This window comes from Hydra vulgaris, chromosome 04 (genome assembly GCF_038396675.1).
Source record: "Hydra vulgaris chromosome 04, alternate assembly HydraT2T_AEP".
In the NCBI taxonomy this organism is placed as follows: Eukaryota; Metazoa; Cnidaria; class Hydrozoa; order Anthoathecata; family Hydridae; genus Hydra; species Hydra vulgaris.
In genome coordinates, this window is record NC_088923.1 from 48,922,319 (window position 1) to 48,940,569 (window position 18,251).

An 18,251-nucleotide genomic window follows, 5' to 3' on the forward strand; every position below is an offset into this window, starting at 1 on the left:
TGTGATCAGGCAAGACTGTTGCAAATGGAAAATATTTTAATATTCTAAAAGAATATTTTTTAGACCACCTAACAGAAGTACCCTCTAGCCAAAAAGTCATATAGGACCTATAGGAATTCGAAACATAAGAAAAAGACAAAACTTTGATAACTATTGGTAAACTCTTTATAACTTATGTGCTTTAATTGAATTAAATTAAACCCCATTAATGGGGTTTTTATCTATAAAATTTGTTTGAAGTTTTTATATGATCCTATAGGTCTTTTTGACAAGGGCAAAGTTGTGTATCATTTTAAAAACGTTTTTTTGGTAAATAATTATAAATATTTATAAACCACAGCAAATAAATCCTTTTATGATAAATTTATGCAATTTAATTAAAATAAACGCAATTTTTAAAAAAAGAAATGGAATAAAATTACAAATTGAGACATTTAAAAAAAAATTTTTCTCATACCCTATGATACCAATTTATAACATTAAAAGAATTTTTAATGTTATAAATTGGTACCATAGGGTAGAAAAAATTTTTAATGGTATAATTTTTTTATCATGAAAATATTTTTTTTATAGGTTTATTATTTGGGCGCGCACACAAAGAAGAACTCAAAGTAATATTAAATGATAGAAAGTATTAAAGGTATTAAAATGTGTTCATTCCCAGTAGGCGCGCAACGTTTTATTCACGTTTCAATCACGTGTATTTTAGGTGACTTCGTCCAGGTTACTATTTTAGGTGAAAGTTACGTGCCAAAATATCGCGTCTAACGGAACTTTTTTTATTCTTCATAAAAACCTGTGATAAGAAATATGAAATAATATTTTTTATTATATTATTTATTTTTTTATAGTATAGTTTTTGTATTCATTATATTAGTTATAATTATTTTACTGTTATGATGATATAATTAATTTTTATTGTAGTTTAATCATAATTAAAAAAAAATTGGTCTATATAATAACTTATAACGCAATGCATTTAAAACATAACTAAATAGTCCAATATATTTTAAGTTGTAATATCTAATATCCAAATTACATCAAATTAAGTTAAATAAATTAGTACCAAGCGTCCCTATTCGCCACACAAATAAGATTAAACTCAAATACAAGGTATGCTTTTTTTCTACTTTATGATATAATATTTTAGACTGGCGAATTTGTCCATTTTGCTTACTTAATTTAGTACAAAATAAGTAGGTTATAACGAATTTAATATCAAATTAAGTAAGCTGCATGGACAAATTATAAGTTCTAGCAGAACTTATTCTTGATTTTTGAGCAATAATAATGTCTGTAGAACTTCTACATACATTATTGCTCAAGAGTCGATTAGATAAAAACCAAAAATAGATTTTCTTCTATTATTTGGTTTTTATCAACAAGATTAAAGAATTTATCCAAGATAATATCAATAAACAAATGTGTTATATTATTTATTATTGATATATGTATATATTATCATTAAATACTTTATCTTTTTTGATCTTGTTCTTTACTTTTTAAAAAAGGTTAATACTTATTTATTACATTTTTTTATGTTATTTAAATACTATATGATTAATATATATATTTGAATTGTATTTATGAAATTATTATTGTATATATTATATGACTTTTGTTACTATGTACAATATTGTTATTATGTACAATATAAAACAGGTTATTAACGCAGATTTGTTTAATGTTTTTCCCACAAAAAGATGATTATGATGCTATTGTATTTGAAACTGCATTATACTTATCTTTCAATGTTGACAACCTTCCAAGATGTAAAGCAAGTTTCTCTCAAATATAGCATTGCTTTTTTAAAAATTGTTTCATGATTTAGATCAAAGAAATAGCAACACCAGAAAATCTTGTTGCCAAAACAGTTGGCGACTCACCATGTAAGACTTGTGTTAAAAATATGTGATTTAAGATAATTTTTTAATAATCATATTATTATTTAAGTTTTTATTTGTTTCTTTTTAGCTAAATTTTGTGTCGCTAGCTATTATTGGAGAAAATATCGACTTGTTCATTAGATAAAGTTTGATGCATGCTCTTACCCAGTTTCCTCCTTCACGTTTCAATCATGTATATTTAAGGTGACCTCGTCCAGGTTACAATTTTACTGGATTAAAGCATGAAAGTTACGTTGCCAAAGTATTGTGTATTTTGGAACTTTTTTTATTCTCAATAAAAACCTATGATTAGAAACTTGGAAAAATATTCTTTATTTTATTTACTATTTTTTTATAATTTAGTTTCAGGGATTATTTTTTTTGGGATATTCCCGGAATACCGGTTATTTTTCTGAAATTTATCTTTTTCCAAATATCCAAAAAGTTTTCCATACATGCAAGTTAAAGTATATATTATTGTCATCAACTTCGCTGAATGCAAAATTAAGGGAAAAATTAGGGGGAAAATATTCTGAATTTTTTCAGGATATTTTCCGCAAACAATTTTCCAAATTTTTTAAATATAATGATTATATGAAATATGTAGTTTATATATTCATTATTGTAATTACTTTTTATTATACTTTTATAATAATATAATTAATTTGCATTGTAGTTTTCAGGGTATAAGATATCTTATAACATCGCAAAGCATTTTTGACAAAAATAAAATGTCACATATATAATATTTTATCTAAACATATTATATTATTTTATATCTAAGTTTTATCAATTTAGGTTTAATAAATATATTACAAAGCTTAGTTCAAAATCGTGTAACGTTATGGTAGATAATTCTCATATTGCAACATGCAAAAGATCAAACCCTAATACAAGGTATACTTTTTTTTCTACCCTATTATATAACATTTTAGACTGTCAAATTTGTCGATGTAATTAATTTAATAATAAATAAGTTATTATAACTTATTTAATATTAAATTTATTAAACTACATGACAAATGATAAATTCTGTTTAAAATATTATTGACAAGGAAGATCCAATGGTATTGTTATGTTATTGTTTAGGAATATCATTCTGTAGTAAGACACAATAACCTTTTAACTTTTAAAGTTTGAGAAAATTCACCTTTCCCTCTCTTCGTCTTCTTTTGTAATCGCATCCTGTAGCAAGAATTTAATTTAGTTCATATCTTGTTGGAGAATGCAACTTGATTCTGAGTTGAATTTTCAGCACTTGGTATTTATTGGTGACCTAATTTGACAATACTTTATTATATATACTTTTAGTTTTATACTTAATATATTATATATAATTAGGGGTAGATGAGGCTCCTTAGCCGTGGTGAATGTTTCCACAGCAAAAAGAGCCTCAAGGTTAAAATCTCATCATGGGTAGAAAAATCATGATATAAAATCCCCACTATAATGTTGTGTGGTTATGTGGTAACTATTACATTTTTAAAAAATTGTTATAATTTTTTTTTTGTGCATTCTAAAATTACATTTAATGTTCAAAACTTTGTAGATTACTTATTTAAAGCACCTTCGTGGGCTGTCACCTTTGCATCTAGTGAGTTAATGTATGAACAAGTTAATGCAGAAACAAGTGCAAATATTAGAAGATAGAAAACAAAGAAAACAAATTATTTAATCAGATGTTATCACATAAGGTGAGTACAGGTCTTTTTCTAATCACGCGCATCAGTTATTAACTTTATTATAGATGTATATTTATCTATAGACAGATATTAGATATAGATATATATAGATAAACAATATTTTTTTAGACTTGTATTTTTTATTTTGTACTTCTTTTTTTTATTTCTCTGTCGACTTTTTTGTTGTCTTTTTTTATTAAATCCTTATTTACTTTTTAGCAATAAGAGTATAAAATTAGAAGGCAAATGACTTTTTTATTTTTCTACATTGTATGTAGTATTGTTTTCTTAAAATTATTTAATGATTAAGATAAAAGAAAACAACTAGAAAATCTTGTTGCCAAAATGGTTGGCAACGTACCAAGTACGATTTGTTTTAAAAGTTTGTGATTTATGATAATTATTAAATAATCATATTATTATTTAAGATTTTATTCGTTTCTTTTCAGCTAAATCTGATTCATTAGATAAAGCTTGATGCGTACTCTTATAAGAGAAAATATCGACTGATTCGTTAGATTAAGTTTAAAGTGCGCTCTTTGTGGATCGAAGCGTGCTCTTCGTGGATCGAAGCGTGCTCTTCGTAAGTTGCAGATCTATGACTTTGTACTTATTACTTATTGGATATAAGGAAGATATTTGAACAAAAGTGCAGCTTTTATTTTAAATTCAAAATATTTATGTCAAGAACTAATATACTGACTAATAAAACCATGTAATTTAACACGTATTAAATATTTCCTCGACGATGAGTTTTTTTTCTTTACACGAACCCAAACACTTCGTTTTTATAAAGCATAATTATTACTTAAATATTACGTGCCAAAATTAACGTAAAAAGCACGTCTTTTAGACAGTTCATGGGGACCAAAAAGTTACTTAAATATCACGTGCCAAAAGTAACGTGAAAAACACGTCCATAAATCACGTGAATTGGTCATTTCATGGGGACCAAAAAGTCACCTAAATGTCACGTGCCAAAATAACGTGAAATTCACGTTTTTGTCACGTCGCTGTGCCTACTGGGTTAGATAACCAAAAACAGTTATGAAAATTAAAACTATTATCGTATTTAAAAAAAATAATTTAGGTGCTCCGTGTCGTTAAGGAAATTTTTAAACTAACTCTTTTATTTGGAATAAAAATAATTTTGTCAGCGCATTATATCCAAACTAGAGCCTGAGATGTTATAATTTTTTTTGCGTTAAGTTTTCATAGTAATAAAAGAAACATTTTTTAATATAGGGGAGAAGTGAGACAGCCTGATATTTTTAATTAGAAGTAGTGCCTAAATACTGTTATTTAATGTCAACAATTAAATTTCTTCTCCTCTATTTAGAAAAAATTACTTTGTTTCCCTGCGTGCGCTAGAAGCCCTAATTTTGAAATGTACCTTTAAAAATTGTTTACATTGGGGTGAAGTGGGAAGAAAAAAAAAAATTTATGCCCCGCTTTTTCCCGTCGCCATTTGATTATTTTGATTGGTGAAAGCTCTTAAAAATTTTTATGTCGATTAAGTTATTTTATATTTTTATCAGTTTTTATTTAATAATTTGTGTTAAAATGTTATTTTAAATCTATTTGTCCCACTTCTACTCACACTTGTCCCACTTTACCCCAAAGGCACGGTTTCTTTTAAAGCAAAAATTAATATACTCAGTTACAATTGGCCGGAAACCTACGGGGATTGAATCGGTGCCTAAAAAGAAGGTTTTTTCGTAAAAACTTGTTTGGTTCAGTTTATGCATCAAATAAAAAAGATATTGCAATTACTATAAAAAAAAATATGTGTCCCACTTCTCCCCACTCTCCTCTATTTATAATTTTCAAAGCTTTTTTTTAACCCCTAACAGTAAACTTAAAAAACACCAGTTTGAGTGTTTGGACCAATTTTCCTAAACAGCGTTCACTTGATTTTAATTTTTTGAAAAATCCACTATTGGTTCTACTTCTAATCTGTTATAGTTGTAAAAATATAATATTTCTGTCTAAATAAAATATTTCTGCCAAAAATTTAAGAATTCAGACTGAGAAAGAGCTTTTAATTATAAAAAACTGCCACTAAACAATCACTAGAGATCATATTATTAGGCCACCATATTCATTTCACCTAAACAACATATTTCCCATTGGACACAGGACTAAAAATAGACGTCTTTTGAACGTTCAAAAGACGTCCACAACGTTTAAAAGACGTTCAAAAGACGTCTTTTTTACGTCCTGTGCCCACTGGGTTATTTTAAACCTTATTCAAATCTGAACGAGCAATCGTGATTTTTAAGGCTTAAAAAAAAAAGTCTTCGGTCTGGGTTTTATCGCCGAAAAAATTTTTATTTTATGTTTTAGCAAAATTTCAAAATTTTTATCATCTCATTTTTTTTTCTACTTTCATAAATCAGAGACGTAATCATTTAATAAAAATATGTTGTGGTTAGCAAAATATCATATAGACGCCGTAATAGTATAGAACCGAATGGAATTCTGTTCTTTTACGCGTACAAATTAAATACTCATTTCAAGTTTGTTTTATAATGCAGATAATGTTTTACACTTTGCGTTACGTTGACGTGATATGCATGTGAAAAATTAAAACATATTCCTCAAGCTTAAATTACCAAAAAGTTTTTTAAAGATTTTGGAGCTTCTAGTACAAGTAATAAAGAAATTTCTTGTATAAAAAAACGCGTATAATAAATAAAATATCAACATTGACTATTAATGTTTGAACAGACTAGGTTTCAAAACACTCAATTCTAAAGTTAGAGTCGTCCCAAAAGGGGGGATCCAATGTGTTTAATCCCTAACAGCAAATAAATTAGTCGACAAATTTGGACACTGAAGTCGGCAAAATTGGATAATTAGCCGGTAAATGCTATCCAATGAGGCCTTTTTTATCATATTTTAGAGATCTAAGTCTTCAAAAAACACTTTCTATGCCTTAATCGATAAAAAACAGATGCTCTCCCTCCCTACTCTTTTAAGATCTCTTCTCAGACAACCCTGCCTACGGTGAATTTTTTTTTTTTGTACAAAGCCTCCTATTCCTTTTTTAATTTCTTTTAAATAACTAAACAGCTTTTAAAAAACGACTAAAACTTTATTTACTTCGTTTGAGAATTACTAAAATTAATAGTATAAATAATATATTTAACAAAAGGGTTTGCCACATTTATTATGAAAATAATTTTAACAATAATGTGTAATTTAAAAGCGTAATTTTTTAAGGCCGAGATTGCAGGCTCCGAAAACATGATCAAACTTATTTCAAAGTAGATAATCAGTGATGCAGTTTATAATCTCAAACGTTATAAAAATTCCTGAAAAATAACATCATTTTTAGTAACCATCAGAGTTTTGATTTTCCTTTAATAACAAAGAAAGTAAAAACTCTTATATCTAAACGGATTTTATCCTATAAAAATTAGATAATATAATCCGTTTTGATATAAAAGTTTGTGTTTTATTCATTATTAATAGAAAAACAAAACTCCGATAAAAATAGAACTTTTCATGAGTTTAAATTCTAAACGCATAAGAAATTCTATTTTTTTAACTTTAGAAAATTCGATTTACCTTTAAGATAAATGTAGAAGTTTCTACTTTATTTGCTATTGTTCCATATAAAAAGAAAAAATTTAATTCTTCATCATAATCTACTTCTCATCCTATCTTCACACAACCGGCGTATCGCCTTTATCTATTAATTTCGATACCTTTTATATTTTCAATAGTCAAATACTTATTACTAATTCGATAATTAAAAGCTTTGTACAAGAATAATTTCTTATATAAAAATATTTGTATGTAAAGAGTTTTAAAAGTTATAAAGAGTTAAAAAGAATATTCAGATTATTTTAAAGAAATTCTTACACGTATTTTCTACACGTATTTTCTTGTCCACTTTAAACAAATTTTTAAATATGTTTTACATAAATCCGCTTTGGGCGAACATTTAAACATATTTTAGGTAAATCCACTTTATGTTTACGGTCAAATATGTTTTAAATTAATCCACTTTAGGCGAAGTTAAATATTAGTTAAACAAAAACGGACATAAATATAAAATGCACAAACAGTTTCAACTAGATATTCGCAGATTTAGTTTCTCTTACCGCGTTGTTAACATGTGGAATCAGTTGCCTTTCGATGTTTCTAATGCAGGTAGTATCAACATCTTTAAGAGTAAAATTAACTCAATTGATTTTGAATAGATATGTCGGCGTTGACTGCGTATCTTATTGTTTAGTTGAATATAAATTATTTATTCAATGTTACATAATTTATTTATTATGGGGCATGTTATTTGTGTTCATCGATACGGACCTGTGTGTCCTTTAGAACATTTATTATTTGCTCTAAAAACTACGATCTAATTTAATCTTAAAGTTTTCAAACATGTATTAAATAAATTAAATAAATTCACCACAAGCTAAACTTCAATTATCTTTTTAAGAAATCTACTAATTTTCAAATTCATTTTAAATAAAGACCTATAAAACGAATTTTTAAACATGCTTTAAATAAATTCACTTAAAGTGGACTTTTTAATAACGTTTTAAAATAAATCTACTTTAGGCAAACTTTTCTTAGATATTTTTATAAAAGTCATTTAGGCAAAATTTCGAACATCTATTAAATAATATCTTAGACGAATTTTAGAACACATTTTAGATAAATCCACTTTAAACGAATTTTCAAACAACTCCTAAATACATTCACTTTATGTTAAGTCTCTTAAATGCTTTAAAAAAATTTATTCTCGGCGAGTTTATAAATTCACTTTAGGCAAAGTTTCAAACACGATTGAAATAAAACCACTTTAGGCGAAGGTTTAAACATCTTTTAAATAAATCCGCTCTAAGCTAATTTTCATACATGTCTTAAAAATTTTAAATTAGGTGAGTTTTTAAACGTGTTTGAAATAAATCCACTATAGAGAAAGTTTCAAAGATGTTTTCAAAAAACTTATTTTAAACAAATTTTTAAATGTTATCATTAAATCCACTCTAGACAAAGATTCAAACATATTTTTAATAAATCTTACTTTAAAAGAATTATCCCACCCAGTCTCCCTTTCATACCATCACTATAATTCCGTGGTTTATTCATCTTAAGAACTTTGATCCAATCCACGTTCAAAAATTAAACTCTTTCGATTATTGTATAAAATATTAGGTAAATCTGGAATATTCCACTTTAAGTTGATGTAAAGTTACTATTTTCTTTATTTGGAACCTATACTGATTAAAAACGCAAGTAGGATTTTTTTTTTTAATTTTAGTTTTTTTTTTTTGACATAATACATTCTCCTTCGCTTAACATACATTTCACATTACTTTTTAACTTGATTTTATTTAATAAAAGCATTTTTTTTAGAAAATTTCGAAGTTTTTGTAAAATGCCACTTGCAGTAAAGTTTATGATAAAACTCCACCTAAAGTCAATCTAGCATATAAATATATATAAATATATACAAATACTCTTAATAAAATTAATAATTTATTATTAGAAACTTTCGCTCAATTATGGTTACCAGCATCAACAGCTTGTAAAAGTTATACAATTTTTTATTTTATTTTAGTAACGTTAGAAATAGTTTAAAATCATCTGACCTCAGCAGTTGGATGCCCTCTTTCTTGCTTACATAAAAATGTTAAAAACGGAATCCAAAATTTAGTTTTCACAAATTGCCCGTTATATAATTTAGTTCTGCCATGTAAAGGTGAACATTAGAACTTCTGTATTTCAAGAGCTTCGCGCACTTTTCAATCAAATTTTTTTGCTTCAACTTTATTTGTTATTAGGCTTTCCCACTTTGTTTTTTTTGAGCGAAACCAATTATGGGTGGCTATTGCAGACTGAAAATTTTCCCCCTTGCTTAAACTCTTTAGATGTTGTTGAGTTCGTATCCTAGTTTAAAGTTTAGTTTCGACTACGAATCTTTTTGAGCAATTGCATTCAATCAAATAAGTTGCGGGTTGACTGTTATTTGGCAATTTAGATTTTCCTTTTGACGTTAGTTATAAAGAACTTTGTAACTTTGAACTACTTAATAAAGAAAATTCAACCAGTCTTAAACAAAAACGAAACACGTCTTAAATATATTTTGATTTTATAAGAAAGCAAATTAATTGGAGATTGACAAAAGCTAGGTTCGATTTAACTTGAATTTTCAAATTTACTTCCTGCATTTGGAAAAATATTTTGCTTTCTCAAGATAGGCTTTTCAAGTCTATTTTAGTATAGCTTGAGTTGAAGTTCGCTCTTCGCATTTCTTTAAGTAAACTTTCAGATTTAAAGTATGACGTCATGTTCGCTTTTTGCATTTTACCTTTATAGTTTATGTCTAAATGTCATTTACATTTACTGTAAATGTGTGTATGTGAATGAGTATGCAACAAAATTAACAATCAAATGCTTTTTCACACACCAGAATCATGGGCTGTGAATAAGATAGCTTGTATAACATACCAATGTTTTGAAAACAAACTTTAAGTTATTTTGTTAGGAATTCAATCAAATTGGTATTATTTGCAAAACGGAAAATGACATGAATATTTTATTTTTTATTAATCTATTACATATCAATTTTTTTCAAAAGAAGCTATTGTTTATTTTTAAAATTAAAAAATGTCTTTTACATTCTTTTCAAAAACTTCTTTCAAAAATAAGATGATAACATTTTTCACCAAGGTGTATTCAGATTTTAAATAGGAACTTAAAGTGGTAACGATAGTGTCCGTTGTTCAAGACCCGCATCTTCCCTGATTTTTTTATTATTTTTTTACATAGGCATACATGTGATTGTTAATAAAATAAAATAGTAATCACAAAAAAAAATAGTATATCACAAAAAATTAATTGCAAAATTTGAGTTTTAATAAATATAAAAACCTTGGGTTTTGAAAGTTTGGTTTCTAATTTTACTTATTTCATAACTAGAAATTTTGAAACTACAATAGATAACTCCTTGTCTAATTATTGCTTTTAATCGTAAAATTGAGTTCTCTACCTCTCTCTTCTGGTTTAATTGTAAATTCAAAATTTAAAAAATACAATAATAAAGAGTTATAATGTTGTGCAAATTACAGTTTAAATAGTGTGCAAATATTGTTAATATAACTTCTCCGTGAATGGGGCAAGTCCTGATTTAGCTAAGTTTACACGGTTTCGCACAATCGATCGTATTGGAATACAGTGCTTATGATAAATAATTAAAGTGCGGCACGGATTTAATACAGTGTAATTCAGAGTATTTTTAAAATGCCAAATTAAAACATTTTCGCTTCCTGCATTTGTTGACTTAAATTTTCCTAAATCGTAAAGCATATCGTTACTGAAATCTTTTTTCATATGAAACGCAAAAGCATCGTGGGAGCCAATATAGGACGAACTAACATTGCACGTTGCATAATTTTTAGAATTGCAAGAGTCATTATTTGATGACGAGTGGCGAGTTAATGCATACATAATATTAGATTTTTGAAGGTACTGAATAGTGTTATTCCACCCTGGTCCGAGATATATGTCCATGTGCATAACAATTACCGTTTTATTAAATAAGTATCTTTCAGCATAATCAAAAAACGATCTAACCGTTGGATCCATGCGCGTAAGATGCAAAACAAGTTTGCTTGAATTGCTTAATGGCAAACTTAACAAATACTGTGCTACTTCAACATAATGAATTAAAATGTGCACATTTTTTATCAAGTTGTTATTCAAGTTATTTTGCAAACAATCCTCAATTTCTTGTTGCCTTTCATCTAATTGAACTTTGGTTGGTTTAATGCTTGCTTTATAATTTGAACTATTGACGTAAATGCTGCTTGAGAGCAGCACAAAATAAGTCACAACGTGAAATCCATCCTCTGTTTTTGTTGTTGGCTGAGAGTTACCATACCATTCTCTTGAAAACTGTGCGTTATTTGTTTTAAAAAATTTTTCTCTATCGTGAAACTTGATAGAACAAGAATTAATGTCTGCTTTTGGTTTTAGGTTGCTTAAATTTTCATAGAGCACATAATGATACCAAACAATTACCAAAAAAAAGGCAAAGACAAACATATTGATAACAAAAAGTTTTTTTGTCATTATTGTTTTCTATAGTTATAAACATACATATATAAATACATATATACATATATGCATATATATATATATATATATATATATATATATATATATATATATATATATATATATATATATATGTATATATATATATACATATATATATATATATATATATATAAATATATATAAATATATGTATATATATATATATATATATATATATATATATATATATATATATATATATATGTATGAATGTATATATATATACATATATATATATATATATATATATATATATATATATATATATATATATATATACATATATATATACATATATATATATATTTATGTATATATATATATATATATATATGTATATATATATATATATATATATATATATATATATATATATATATATATATATATATATATATATATATATATATATATATATATATATATATATATATATATATATATATATATACACTTAGGTGGTTAAAAAAAAAGCAGTTCCATATCTTAGAGGCACTTATATTTTTATGTTCCTTTTGCTTTGTAAATACACCAGAAAAAGTTTAAAAAACATCGGACAATTTTTAGAACTGCCTAATTGAGCTTAAAATTTCAGCATTTTTTGGAAATTTCAAGAATATTTCAAAATGTTGAAAGTTTTAAGTTAAGATAAAAATATGCAATAAATTTTGTATTTTTATAGTAAATTAAAAGAATGTTTTATTTTAATACTTTTTCATTAAAATTGTTCAGTTTTCACTGTTTTTCTATGCGTTCAGTTAACTGTTCAGTTACAACCTCTGTTCAGTTACAAACCTCTTTCTCTACAACTTTTGACAACTTTTTGTGCATTGACAACTTTTAGTGCATTAACGGTTTTCTTTGCGGTCTGATAATATGGAATATCCAACTACTTTTCAACATCCTTCCTCAGAAGCGACATGTCTAACTGTAAGGCATCTAAAAAGAAATGTGAAGATGGTCCAATGAAATACTCCAGAGATCTTGCACTCAGATGTCAACCAGAGTAAAGTTTTTTCAATTTTTTTTTTTAAATTGTGCACACATCATTTATTTGACCTGTGTTTGCTGCCGTAGTGTCGAAAAAAATTGCAACTCTTTGGATTTGCAATTTCCAATCAGAAATGGCAACCATTTTTATATTTGCTATAAGCTCACCAGTAATTGAGTCACTTTAGGAATTGCCAAAAGTTTTTCTGTTCCTTATCTAGAAACTGGAATTGCCTTTCGATCAACTTTTTGGGCTCACATGAAATTGCTGGCATAAGTTTTTGATCAATATGAATAACCAAAGGTCCCTCCAAACCAAAGGCTGCCTTAACTTTAGCATAATGCTGAAAGCGATGCTTTATTCGGCTTCTCCTAATGTTACTACGAGATATTGGTAGTTTCTATATATCACCGTCACCATACGTTGGGATGACTACTGTAAAAATTATACTGCTTTTCTGTCACTTATATTTGTAGGATCAATCATAGATGCAAATGCTGAAAGAATAATATCTAAAGCAGGTAACTTTTCACGTTTTGAAGCTGATGAAGATTTTTCCTAACAGTGTTCTTCGACAAAATTGTTATGTAGCTAAAACATATAGTCTTCATCGTTAGGTATAGCATTGTCTGCTTCGCTTGAACTATCTAATAGAGACAATAATTCCTTCTTCTGTTTCAAGACATTCTTTGGATTTTCTCTTTCTGTCCTCTTCTTTGATACCTCAATGAACTTCCGTTTGCATTCTTGATTTTTTACTTTCTTCTTTTTTTGCCAAAATTCTATCTACACCTCCCATGGCATATTTTCTTTCTGAACGTTGGTCTGCAAGAAATACTTGATCTTTTTTTATCAGCTTCAATACATCGTGGTGAACAATATCAAAAAGACAATTTACTGATTTCAAAAAATTTACTTATTTTTCCTGCTGTGCTGGCCCACCACGACAATTGTTCTTTGAAATATTTCTGTATCTTTCCAATAAAGCTTCAGTTTTACAAACAATGCTTTTATGTTCAGCAGTTGAAATCTAGCTTTGGGCCAGATCTCAAACAACGGCTGGAATACAGTGTTTATAGCATTTTTAAGAGTTTGACTGTTTTTTTTATAATTAAAAAAGTATATACTTAAAACTTCCAAACTTGTGGGTAAAACTATGCCACTAAAATGTGGTTCTGGTTCCCCAGTCAAATAAATTCAAGTTTTTGGTTATTTTTTCCAGCAATTATTGCTGTCTCCCAACAACCACATGGTTTACATATAGCTCTATAATCTAATATTTGGTAACTCTAAGTAAGTAAATAAAAAATGTTGGTATTATTTCACTAATTTTAAATTTGCTTTAAAATTGCTCTCTGCAATCAAGCATCCACCATTTTGATTATTTTGTTTTGATTTGTGATCTATGATCTTTGGTAACTAATAAGTAAGTAAATAAATACTAAATACAAAATCTTCGCAGATAATAATTGTTATTACTATTTAGCTTTTGGATGTAGGTACAAAAGTAAATATTTTAAAAATAAAGCCCGACAATGAAAAATCTGCAAACTTTAGATCCCATGAGGCAGTTAGATATTTTTTGATTCCAATAATATTTCATACCTTTTGTTTTATAGGTCAAAAGAAACATAAATATCAAAGTGGCTATGTAACTGGTTGACTTTAATTTTTTGTCTACAGAAGTAATATATATATATATATATATATATATATATATATATATATATATATATATATATATATATATATATATATATATATATATATATATATATATATATATATATATATATATATATATATATATATATATATATAGATTGGATACAAAAACTATAGAAATTAATTAAAAAAAAAATAATTAAAAATTGAAGTAATTAATAAACAAAAAATAAATAAAAAAAAAGAATAATTAAATAAGTGAAATTGATATTTTTTAATTAACTCTTTAAAAAAAAATAGTCGACTAAAAAACTATTTTTTAATATTTATGTATCCGTTAATTCAAAATATAATTTGTAATTTTTTCTTAATTGCCTATTGTTAAACTTTTACTATAGTTTATTTTGAAATTTCAGCTCATTTCTAATTTTATTTATTTCTCTCTTTCATTTGCCGCATATATACCTTTGTGTAAAATTTTAAGGATGGGTTTTTCTTATTTGTTTCTTTATTTCAAATAATATTTATTTTGGTATTTTTTTTTGTTTTTAATTTTTATTAATGAGCAAGAGTTTATTATATTTTAGCAGTTGTAAGTAATTTTTTTGTTTTTAATTTTTGTAAATTATTCTTTAGTAACTAGTTTTCTATTATTATCAATCATTTTTATATTGTTATTGTTTTTATTCCTCATTTTGTTATCATAATTAAATTTATTTTTATTGTTTTTCTTTACTTATTAACAATGTTATTATTACTTATATCATTTAGATTATTTGACTTTACATGTTATTTATATTTAACAGATAATTTACATTATACATATGTGAGATCTTAATCAGAAATGTATGATTGATCTCTCTCTCTCTCTCTCTCTCTATATATATATATGTATGTATGTATGTATGTATGTATGTATGTATGTATGTATGTATGTATGTATGTATGTATGTATGTATGTATGTATGTATGTATGTATGTATGTATGTATGTATGTATGTATATATATATATATATATGTATATATATTTATTTATTTATTTATTTATTTATACATTTATATACACTCCTTGTCGATGTTTACTGGGGCAAGTTTTTTTTAATCCCGAAAACGTAGAAAAAATAAGAAAAGTATTTTTCTAATTTTTCATCATGTTTGTATAACTATTAAGTTTTTATTTTATTTCTTGTTTTATTTGTACATATATGAATTTAATATTTAATAGCCAAAATTTATTTTTATATTTAACTTATTTATTTTTATTTATTATTATATAATATATATTTTTTTCATCTATTTGCAAAAACGATTAATTACAGTATTGTAACCATATTCAAACCGTATTTCTAACCTAAGGCTGACTTTGAAACTGACACAAACCGAACCCTCAGTCGATGTAGCAGCACTCCGTCGCGAGTCAGACTACTTGATAGTCCATGTTTATACTTTTTACTCATTATAAAAGTTACTCACTTATATATATATATATATATATATATATATATATATATATATATATATATATATATATATATATATACATATATATATATATATGTACATATATATATATATATATATATATATATATATACATATATATATATATATATATATATATATATATATATATATATATATATATATATATATATATATATATATATATATATATATATATATATATATGTATATATATATATATATATATATATATATATATATATGTATATATATATATATATAATATATATATATATATATATATATATATACATATATATATATATATATATATATTACTACTTGATAGTCCATGTTTATACTTTTTACTCATTATAAAAGTTACTCACTTATATATATATATATATATATATATATATATATATATATATATATATATATATATATATATAATTTATATACATATATATATATATGTATACATATATATATATATATATATATATATATATACATATATATATATATATATATATATATATATATATATATATATATATATATATATGTATATATATATATATATATATATATATATATATATATATATATATATATATATATATATATATATATATATATATATATATATATATATATATATATATATATATATATATATATATATATATATATATATATATATATATATATATATATATATATATATATATAGTATTGGGCAAAAACATTTGCAACCAACATCGAACAATACACACAGGCAGAATTTCGTTGACAAGTGCCATTTTGCAGCGGACAAAACAAGTGCAACTTTTTTAGTTTGTTTCATTTTCTTAAGTCTGGTCCGTGTCGACGTCACGGAAGTTTTTTAATAATTAAATGAAGTATCCAGAAGTTTCCAGAAGTTTCCAGAAGCATGTAGAAGCTTCCGGAAGTTTCCAGAAGAAGCATCTGGAAGCATTCAGTAGCATCCACAAGTATCCAGAAACATTCAGAAGCATCCAGACGCATCCAGAAGCTTCCAGAAGCATCGAAAAGAAGCATCTAGAATCTTTCAGAACAGGCTCACACAGGTTCATTTTACTATATAAAAGACATGTAAATCGACATGTAATTCAGTCAGAATATGAAAGTCAATCAGTCAGTATTATCAAGACAGTTTATCAAAGTGAGTTTTATCAAAGTGTTTTATCGAAGAACATCAATACAAGAAGTGAAATACAACAAGTGTTTCATTACATCAATGCAGTCCACATCCAACCAAGACGTTGTGTTCCACAGAGCATTATTGTATCGTCACAAGGTAAATGTAACAAGGTAAGCCTTGATAAGCGTGATTATTTATTTTTATTATTTTTATGACTTCAAGTGCAAAAAGGGCTCCCAACAGTCTTGGATTGGAACTAAGAAAGAAAATTATTGGCGATTACGTAAATGGAATGTCACAAAAAAGTATTTGTGATAAATATCGCGTGAAAAAATGGACCGTATCAAGACTATGTTCTAAATATCGTTCTACGGGGAAGTTAGCAGCAGATAACAAAGGTGGAAGACCGCGTTCCACCACTTCAAGAGAGAATTCTATGATCGTTAGATCCGTCAAGAAGGATCCCTGGATTTCATCAGTCGAGATACAAAAGTAATTAGTGCTGCCTGTATCGGACCGAACAATCAGACGACGTGCTGTTGAAGTCGGATTGTTTTCTTGACGCCCTGCAAAGAAACCGCTAATTTCACTAAAAAACCAGAAGAAAAGACTCCTGTTTGCTACATCTCATATTGACTGGAATGTGCAGAAATGGCGAACGGTCCTGTTCAGTGATGAATCGAAGTTCAACATTATTGGGAGCGATGGCATTTGCCGTGTACGTCGACCGGCCGGAAAACGCCTCGATTTACGTTACTGCCAGAAGACCGTGAAGCACAGTGGAGGCAATGTAATGGTCTGGGGTGTTTTTCTGCTAACGCTCTAGGTCCTATACATCGAAACGATGGAATAATGGACCGTTTTATGTATAAAAATATCCTGAAAGATGTTATGTTACCTCAGGCTGAATGGAATATGCCAATAAAATGTGTTTTTCAGCAGGACTACAATCCGAACCACACTGCAAAAGTAGTCAAGCAGTGATTTCAAGACAACCACCCATCGGTGATGGATTGGCCGCCTCAATCTCCGGATCTCAACCCTATCGAGAACCTGTGGGAGATCGTCAACCGCAGAATTAATCGTGAAGATGTTCGTAATAAAGATCAACTGTTTGAACAAATCCAAAAGGCCTGGGCAGCGATTCCACAAAGTTTCATTGATCACCTGATCGAATCTATGCCTCGAAGATGCAAGGCTGTGATCTACAACAAAGGATTCGCCACGAAATATTGGTAGCGAAATACAGCTTGGTCAACATTTTGTCGAGTTG

General features: G+C 26.5%; 1 long non-coding RNA gene across 5 annotated transcripts; it reads left to right on the plus strand.

The window, feature by feature from the left end:
- Window positions 1–765: 765 nt before the first annotated feature.
- On the plus strand, window positions 766–4,307 carry LOC136079874 (uncharacterized). Of its 5 annotated transcripts, none has more exons than XR_010638295.1 (5): window positions 766–1,889; window positions 1,975–2,783; window positions 3,436–3,580; window positions 3,879–3,932; window positions 4,018–4,307. It is a non-coding gene; the product is annotated as an uncharacterized LOC136079874 (long non-coding RNA). The 5 variants fall into 5 exon arrangements; XR_010638297.1 differs by having other exon boundaries at window positions 768–1,113; window positions 1,832–1,889; window positions 1,975–3,580; XR_010638296.1 differs by having other exon boundaries at window positions 1,497–1,889; window positions 1,975–2,148; window positions 2,685–3,580.
- The last annotated feature ends 13,944 nt before the right edge of the window (window positions 4,308–18,251 follow it).